The sequence below is a fragment of the Triticum aestivum genome, chromosome 7D (genome assembly GCF_018294505.1).
Source record: "Triticum aestivum cultivar Chinese Spring chromosome 7D, IWGSC CS RefSeq v2.1, whole genome shotgun sequence".
In the NCBI taxonomy this organism is placed as follows: Eukaryota; Viridiplantae; Streptophyta; class Magnoliopsida; order Poales; family Poaceae; genus Triticum; species Triticum aestivum.
The window spans coordinates 424,615,682-424,623,335 of record NC_057814.1 but is presented as its reverse complement, the minus strand read 5'-3'; the positions used below and the strand labels follow the sequence as shown (position 1 = coordinate 424,623,335).

The 7,654-nt window shown below is 42.4% G+C and overlaps 1 long non-coding RNA gene across 1 annotated transcript; it reads right to left on the bottom strand.

Moving 5' to 3' along the window:
- Positions 1–3,244: 3,244 nt before the first annotated feature.
- On the bottom strand, positions 3,245–6,417 carry LOC123163730 (uncharacterized). Its single transcript, XR_006481974.1, has 3 exons — positions 6,337–6,417; positions 3,733–3,822; positions 3,245–3,633 (listed from the first exon to the last, which is right to left on the bottom strand). It is a non-coding gene; the product is annotated as an uncharacterized lncRNA (long non-coding RNA).
- Positions 6,418–7,654: the final 1,237 nt, after the last annotated feature.

The window sequence follows — 7,654 nt, the reverse complement described above, 5'->3', positions numbered from 1 at the left end:
TGACAACATAGGAGACTCACTATTATGAAGATCAGGGTGCTACTTTGAAGCACAAGTGTGGTAAAAGGATAGTAACATTGTCCCTTCTCTCTTTTTCTCTCACTTTTTATTTGGGCCTTTTCTCTTTTTTAAGGATTTTTATATATGTGCCCCTGGTTCCTTAGCTCTACTCATTCATCCCCGCGCTCTTAACTTTTGCTCAATTTTCCCCACTCCCTTGCCAGAAACCCTCATAACTGGGCACAACGGACGTTGCCGTCGGGTCAAAGGCTTGACCGTTAACTTTGACTAGTGGGGCCATGCTGGATTGTGTCGTCCGTTTGAGCTGACAAGTGGGGCCGCGTTGGGTGGTGTCGCTGTTGGACCGTTGGGCCAAGGTTTCGTTGGGCCGTCCCTTGCATTAAACGTCTGCGCGCGCCGCCGGGACAGAAGCCTGTTATGCATGCACCGAGCAAACCCTTCATGCATGCATCGATCGAGCATGCATGCGCCGATGCCACGATCCCTGCATGCGCCCACCGAGCCTGCATGCGCCGATGCGTCCGCCACGATGCACTGACCGAGCAGCTTTCTTGCACGCCAGCCGCCACGGATGCAGCGACGGTCACTACCGCTGGTTCCTCTCTTCTAGCTAGGTGGCTACATATTTGTGGATTGTGTAAAAAAAGAGCCACTCCCTTGCTTAGTTGTACTCATTCATCCCTACTAACAAAGCTTGCTTGCATGCACTAGGTGGTTACTAACAAGGGAACCCTACTAGGAAGCCGAGCTCTCTAAGAAAATAATCAACAAATATGTAGTCCCAATATGTAGATAGGGCCAACAAGCCCATAGCACGATCACATAGCTCAAACTAGGAAGAACTTAATAATAGAATAGATAGAAAACTTAATAATAGAGTTTAAGAAAAGGGCCAACAAGCCCAAAGCAACTCCAACATAGTTCAATTACAACTTAACATAAAATACACTAAAAAAGATAGGGGTTTAGAACCCTAGCCGCCGCCTTCTCCACCTCGCTCCTCCTCCGGGCGCCCTTTTCATTGCTCCTCCGGGGCGTTGTCGATGGGGTACGGAAGAGTGTGCATGCGCATCGCGGTGGGGAAGATGTTGTTGTACTCCGTGAACCTGTTGTGGGTGGTGAAAGCGATGAACTCGGAGCCGCACCAAAACACCCGGCCGAGGAGGTAGAAGGCGTCGAATGTGTTGGTGAAGTGGGCAAGGAGAGCAACCACCACCCGGTTTTGGATGACCTCCTCGACGCGGAACATCGTTGGAGATCCCCTCGGGAGGTGGTGGTAGCCGGACGCGATGAAGAACTCAGTGAAGTTCCTTGCGGTCCTCAGCCTTGATATCGCCCACACACGCAGTGTGCGATCAACGTACACGCTGGTAGGGTAGAGCCTCTCCGGCACGGTGGGTGGGAAGCGGTAGGTTGGTCCGGTGTACTGCATGGCTGAGGGATGTGCAGAAGACGGAGAAGGGGTCGAAGAGAAAGAAGGGCAGATGGATGAGGGATGGCAGAGGCATAGGGTGGCTTAAATAGCTGTAGTGCTACGTGTTATTTGGCCGTGGCAATAACGGGGTCAAATGTGAAGTAACCCGTTTTCAAACCCACTGCAACATCGGGAGTGTACACGCGTGGGAAATGATGGTTTGAAAAAGAAGAAGAAAAAGAAGCTAATTGCACGCGTGGGAATCCGTGGTCATATATATTATATGAACAAAAAGAGACAATTTTTGAATAGTTTGTGGCCATTTTGCATGATAAAAATAAATTTGGCCCTTAAAAATTGGTCATTTGCTACGCAATGTCAATTGATTTCAAATGATGGAAAAATACAGAGCCAACATCTTCACAAAAAACAGAGCAAACGATGTAAAAAACGACGCAAAAATACAGAGCCAGCACATTCACAAAAAAGGCAAACGATGCAAAAAAAACGACGCAATTCGATGGCCCAACCAGAGTTTGGTTTCCTTTTAGGCCCAATAATGTTTTTTTTCACGGAGTCAGTGGTGGGCGAGCAGCCGAGCCCAACGAATAGGATCACCTCTCGCGGATCACCCCATGATCCAACGATGCGGAGCCGTCCTTGTGATCCAACGGCACGGAGCCTGCACACAGCCAGCCCACCTAGTTCCTTCTAGAAGGCCAGATCTGAGGGATGTCGCTTGGCGCGAGGGTTTGATCGGACGGCTAACGTTGGGAGCTAGGGTTAGGCGAAACCCCGCGGGGTTTTGAGGGGTTTTGAGCTGGTCAACGGGGTTTCGAAGGCTTTGACTGAGCATAACTAATTTTAAAAAATCGAAAAATATGAAACCTTCGCCGTTCGTCGTTTTATAAGACACACTAACGAGGAAAAATACTAAACTTGGTCTATGGTCATTTTCATGAAAAAAACCTAGCTGGCACGATCGAGGTCAAATGAGCACCATTAATTTAAAAAAATCAAAAAAATATAAAACCTGCGCACAATGTTGTCTTATGTGACATGTTACCAACCAAAAATACTAAACTTGGTCTATGGTCATTTTCATGAGAAAACCTTCACACATATGAGCTATCACCTACATGATTTCATAGAGTTCAAGGAGAGGAGGTGGTGTTACCTTCTGTTTTTTTAAAAAAAAATCACTAAACCTTTATTTTAAAGTGAATAAGAAGGATCTGTAGTTAGTTTTCCATTTTCATATTTCAAAACTTGGCCTATAGTTTTTATATTAATGTTGTCTTATCTGATATGTTACCAACCAAAAATCATAAACTTGTCCTATGGTCATTTTCATGAGAAAACCTTCACACATATGAGCTATCACCTACAAGATTTCAAAAAATATGAAGATTAATTCAATAGGTGTTAATAAAAAACATTTGGCCCATTTAGAGTAGGCCCAAAAAAACTTGATTACAAATGGGTTGTTTATCCTAGCCTGGGAGCTTATTTGGAGCACATTTCTCAAATTCAAATTTCTTTGACCTCCTCTAAATCACCTCACATTTTGCACACATGATCTCCTACACAAACATAGATAATTTATAATACATCTTCATTAAAATGTTGTTTTTTGCTCTGTTATTGGAATATTTGATAAAAGGGAACCCTTGATAAAATGATGGATTGCAGCATATTTGCAGCATATGTGTGATCATTGCAGCACCTGAACTTTCAAAACACTGAAACAAATCATAGCAGATAAATTTAAAAACACAAAAATACCCAACATAGATAGCCACAAGCATATAAAATTCATCGAACCACCAAAAGGTAACCCACATCCTGTTCACAAACATAGTTCACCCACATAGTTCAGCAAACAACCTAAAGTACTTAAAACACATCATAACATCATAACATCAGGGAAGGGGAGACGGGACTTTGGCTAGGGCAGCATGCTGCCCCATGATCTTGTAGTCCTCGCCATGGATGGCCACATCTTCTGCATGAGCTAGAAGGTGAACGAAGCGGCCGGACTTTGGCTTTGGCTTGGTGGTGCAGTAGGGGCAACGCCAAGTTTTGGTCTTGCTCTTGTAGTAGTAATCCACGCCCTTGATCCTGATCTTCTCCTCTTCCTTCTCTTTGAAGGAGGCGAAGTTGCCGCGGTCCACATCCACATCTTCCCCAGAGACATACTGCACACACGAATGAATTACATTAGTACATTATAGATTCATGGGAATACACCATGTCAAACGAACTAAATGAACAATCTAAATTTCAAGTAGGCTTACCTCATACTCTTCGTCGTCACCATACGCTGGATCGTACGGGTCGTCGAAAGTATAGTCTATCTTCCTCCTCTTCCCCCTACCATCATCCTCCTGAATATACAATTACATCCATCACTAGTAAATACATAAGCCAATTGAAAATTTAGATATGCATAGATGACACATTGATCAGAGGGCTAATATACTATGATCCTATTTACATTTTCCATTGTCATGCACACACATTGAACAATAGAGCTAATATAACTACATATTGAAATTTAGATATGCACACTTGATCATAGGGCTAATATACTATGATCCTATTTGCATTTTCCATTGTCATGCACACACATTGAACAACAGAGCTAATATAGCTACACATTGTGGACATATTGTGAACAACAGAGCTAATATAACTTGAATCAAATAACTTGAGTAGCATTAAAAACCCCAATCTGTGAGCACTAAAAACAAATCTAATAAGCATCATAGCATTAAAACCCCAATCTGTTCACAACATCTAGCATTTTTGCAACGAATTTATCCAAATCTAAAAACAAATCTAAAAACCCCAATCATTGCAGCACCTAAAATCATAGTTCACAACATTTAGCTAGCATTTTTGCAACGAATTTATCCAACAAACCCTAGTCCAAAAACCCCCACCCCCAACCCATACAAAAAACCCCGACCCATCCGTCAAACCAACTACTCTAACCATCTGAACTACTGTATGAATCACAATCGAACTAACTCTACAAGCTAAGCAAGTGCAAATACCTGCTCCTCCACGGCAGGCGGCGCAACGGGGGCATCGGGATGGACTGCGCCGCTCGACGCCGTCACCTTCTGCAGCGATGAGGTGGAGCCCGCCACATCCGCAGCGGTTGCGAGTTTCCCCGCACCGCCGTGGACGCCGCCGACATCCGCGGTCACCGCGCCCTGACCTTGCAGCTCCACCACATCTCCGGCCGCTATGTCGGCGTCGCCACGAGCGTCGGCCATCTGACAGATGGAGGCGATGAAGGTGAGGAAGAGGATGCGGTGGGGGAGAGCGAGACGGTGCGGTGGAGGCAGTGCGGGAGAGCGAGACAACGCCGGTGGGGGAGAGGAAGACGATGCGACAGCGAGGGGATTTGGGGAAAAATGGTAGGGGCGATGGAGGTGGTTGCCCTCTTTATATGATGGGACGTTTCGGGCATGTCCATGGACACGTGCTACCCCACGACCGCGGTCTTGCATGCGCCCACGTATACGCGGCCCCACTCGTCAGCTAACGGTCAAAACAATTGACCCGATGGCAACGTCCGTTATAACCAGTTATGAGGGTTTCGGGCAAGGGAGTGGGGAAAAGTGAGCAAAAGTTAACATAGTGGGGATGAATGAGTAGAGCTAAGGAACCAGGGGCACAGAAATAAAAATTTATTTATTTTGGCCGGAGTCTCATCCTGACTTATGGGGAAATCATAGTCTCCATCATCCTTTCCTCACATGGGACAATGCTCTAATAATGATGATCATCACACTTTTATTTACTTACAACTCAATACTTAGAACAAAATATGACTATATGAATGCCTTCGGCGGTGTACCGGGATATGCAATGAATCGAGAGTGACATGTATGAAAGAATTATAAGGGTGGCTTTGCCGCAAATACGATGTCAACTACATGATCATGCAAAGCAATATGACAATGATGAAACGTGTCATAACAAACGGAACGGTGGTAAGTTGCATGGCAATATATCTCGGAATGGCTATGGAAATGCCATAATAGGTATGTATGGTGGCTGTTTAGAGGAAGGTATATGGTGGGTGTATGATACCGGCAAAAAGTGCGCGGTATTAGAGAGGCTAGCAATGGTGGAAGGGTGAGAGTGCGTATAATCCATGGACTCAACATTAGTCATAAAGAACTCACATACTTGTTGCAAAAATCTATTAGTTATCGAAACGAAGTACTACGCGCATGCTCCTAGGGGGATAGATTGGTAGAAAAATACCATCGCTCGTCCCTGACTGCCACTCATAAGGAAGACAATCAATAAATAAATCATGCTCCGACTTCATCACATAACGGTTCACCATATGTGCATGCTACGGGAATCACAAACTTTAGAACAAGTATTTATCAAATTCACAACTACTCAACTAGCATGACTCTAATATCACCATCTTCATATCTCAAAACAATCATCAAGTATCAAACTTCTCATAGTATTCAATGCATTTATATGATAGTTTTTATTATACCCATCTTGGATGTTCATCATATTAGGACTAATTTTATAGCCAAAGCAAACTACCATGCTGTTCTAAAAGACTCTCAAAATAATATAAGTGAAGCATGAGAGATCAATAATTTCTATAAAATAAAACCACCACCGTGCTCTAAAAAGATATAAGTGAAGCACTAGAGCAAAATTATCTAGCTCAAAAGATATAAGTGAAGCATATAGAGTATTCTAATAAATTCCGATTCATGTGCGTCTCTCCCAAAAGGTGTGTACAGCAAGGATGATTGTGTTAAACTAAAAACCAAAGACTCAAATCATACAAGACGCTCCAAGCAAAACACATATCATGTGGTGAATAAAAATATAGCCTCAAGTAAAGTTACCGATAGATGAAGACGAAAGAGGGGATGCCTTCCGGGGCATCCCAAAGCTTAGCCTTTTGGTTGTCCTTGAATTTTACCTTGGGGTGCCTTGGGCATCCCCAAGCTTAGGCTCTTGCCACTCCTTATTCCATAATCCATCAAATCTTTACCCAAAACTTGAAAACTTCACAACACAAAACTCAACAGAAAATCTCATGAGCTCCGTTAGTATAAGAAAACAAATCACCACTTCAAGGTACTGTAATGAACTCATTCTTTATTTATATTGGTGTTAAACCTACTGTATTCCAACTTCTCTATGGTTCATACCCTCCGATACTAGCCATAGATTCATCAAAATAAGCAAACAACACACAAAAAACAGAATCTGTCAAAAACAGAACAATCTATAGTAATCTGGATCAAACGTATACTTCTGGAACTCCAAAAATTCTGAAATAAATTGGTGGACGTGAGGAATTTGTCTATTAATCATCTGCAAAAAGAATCAACCTAAAAGCACTCTCCAATAAAAAAGCGCTAAAGTTTCTGTTTTTACAGCAAGATCATAAAAACTTCACCCAAGTCTTCCCAAAGGTTCTACTTGGCACAAACACTAATTAAAACATAAAAACACATCTAAACAGAGGCTAGATAAATTATTTATTACCAAACAGAACCAAAAATGAAGAAACAAAAATAAAATTGGGTTGCCTCCCAACAAGCGCTATCGTTTAACGCGCCTAGCTAGGCATTGATAATTTTAATGATGCTCACATCAAAGACAAGAATTGAAGCGCGAAGAGAGCATCATGAAACACGTGACAAACACATCTAAGTCTAACATACTTCCTATGCATAGGCATCTTATAGGAAAACAAATTATCATAGAAAGCAAAAAATAGCATATGCAAGGAAGAGGAAAGAAACAATAGCAATCTCAACATAACAAGAGGTAATTTAGTAACATGAAAATTTCTACAACCATATTTTCCTCTCTCATAATAATTACATGTGGGATCATAAGAAAATTCAACAAAATAGCTATCATATAAAATATTTTCAACACGATCCACATGCACGCGAAGTTGACACTCTTCCAAAACAGTGGGATTAACATTAACTAAAGTCATGACCTCTTCAAACCCACTTTTATCAAAAATTTCATAAGATTGAAAATCCTCCAAATATGTGGGATCTAAAGTTGACACTCTTTCAAACCCACTTTCAATATTATTTCAAACACTATTATCAATCTCATATTCACCATGGGGCTTAAATAAATTTTCAAGATCATAAGAAGAATCACCCCAATCATGATCACTGCAACAAGTAGTAG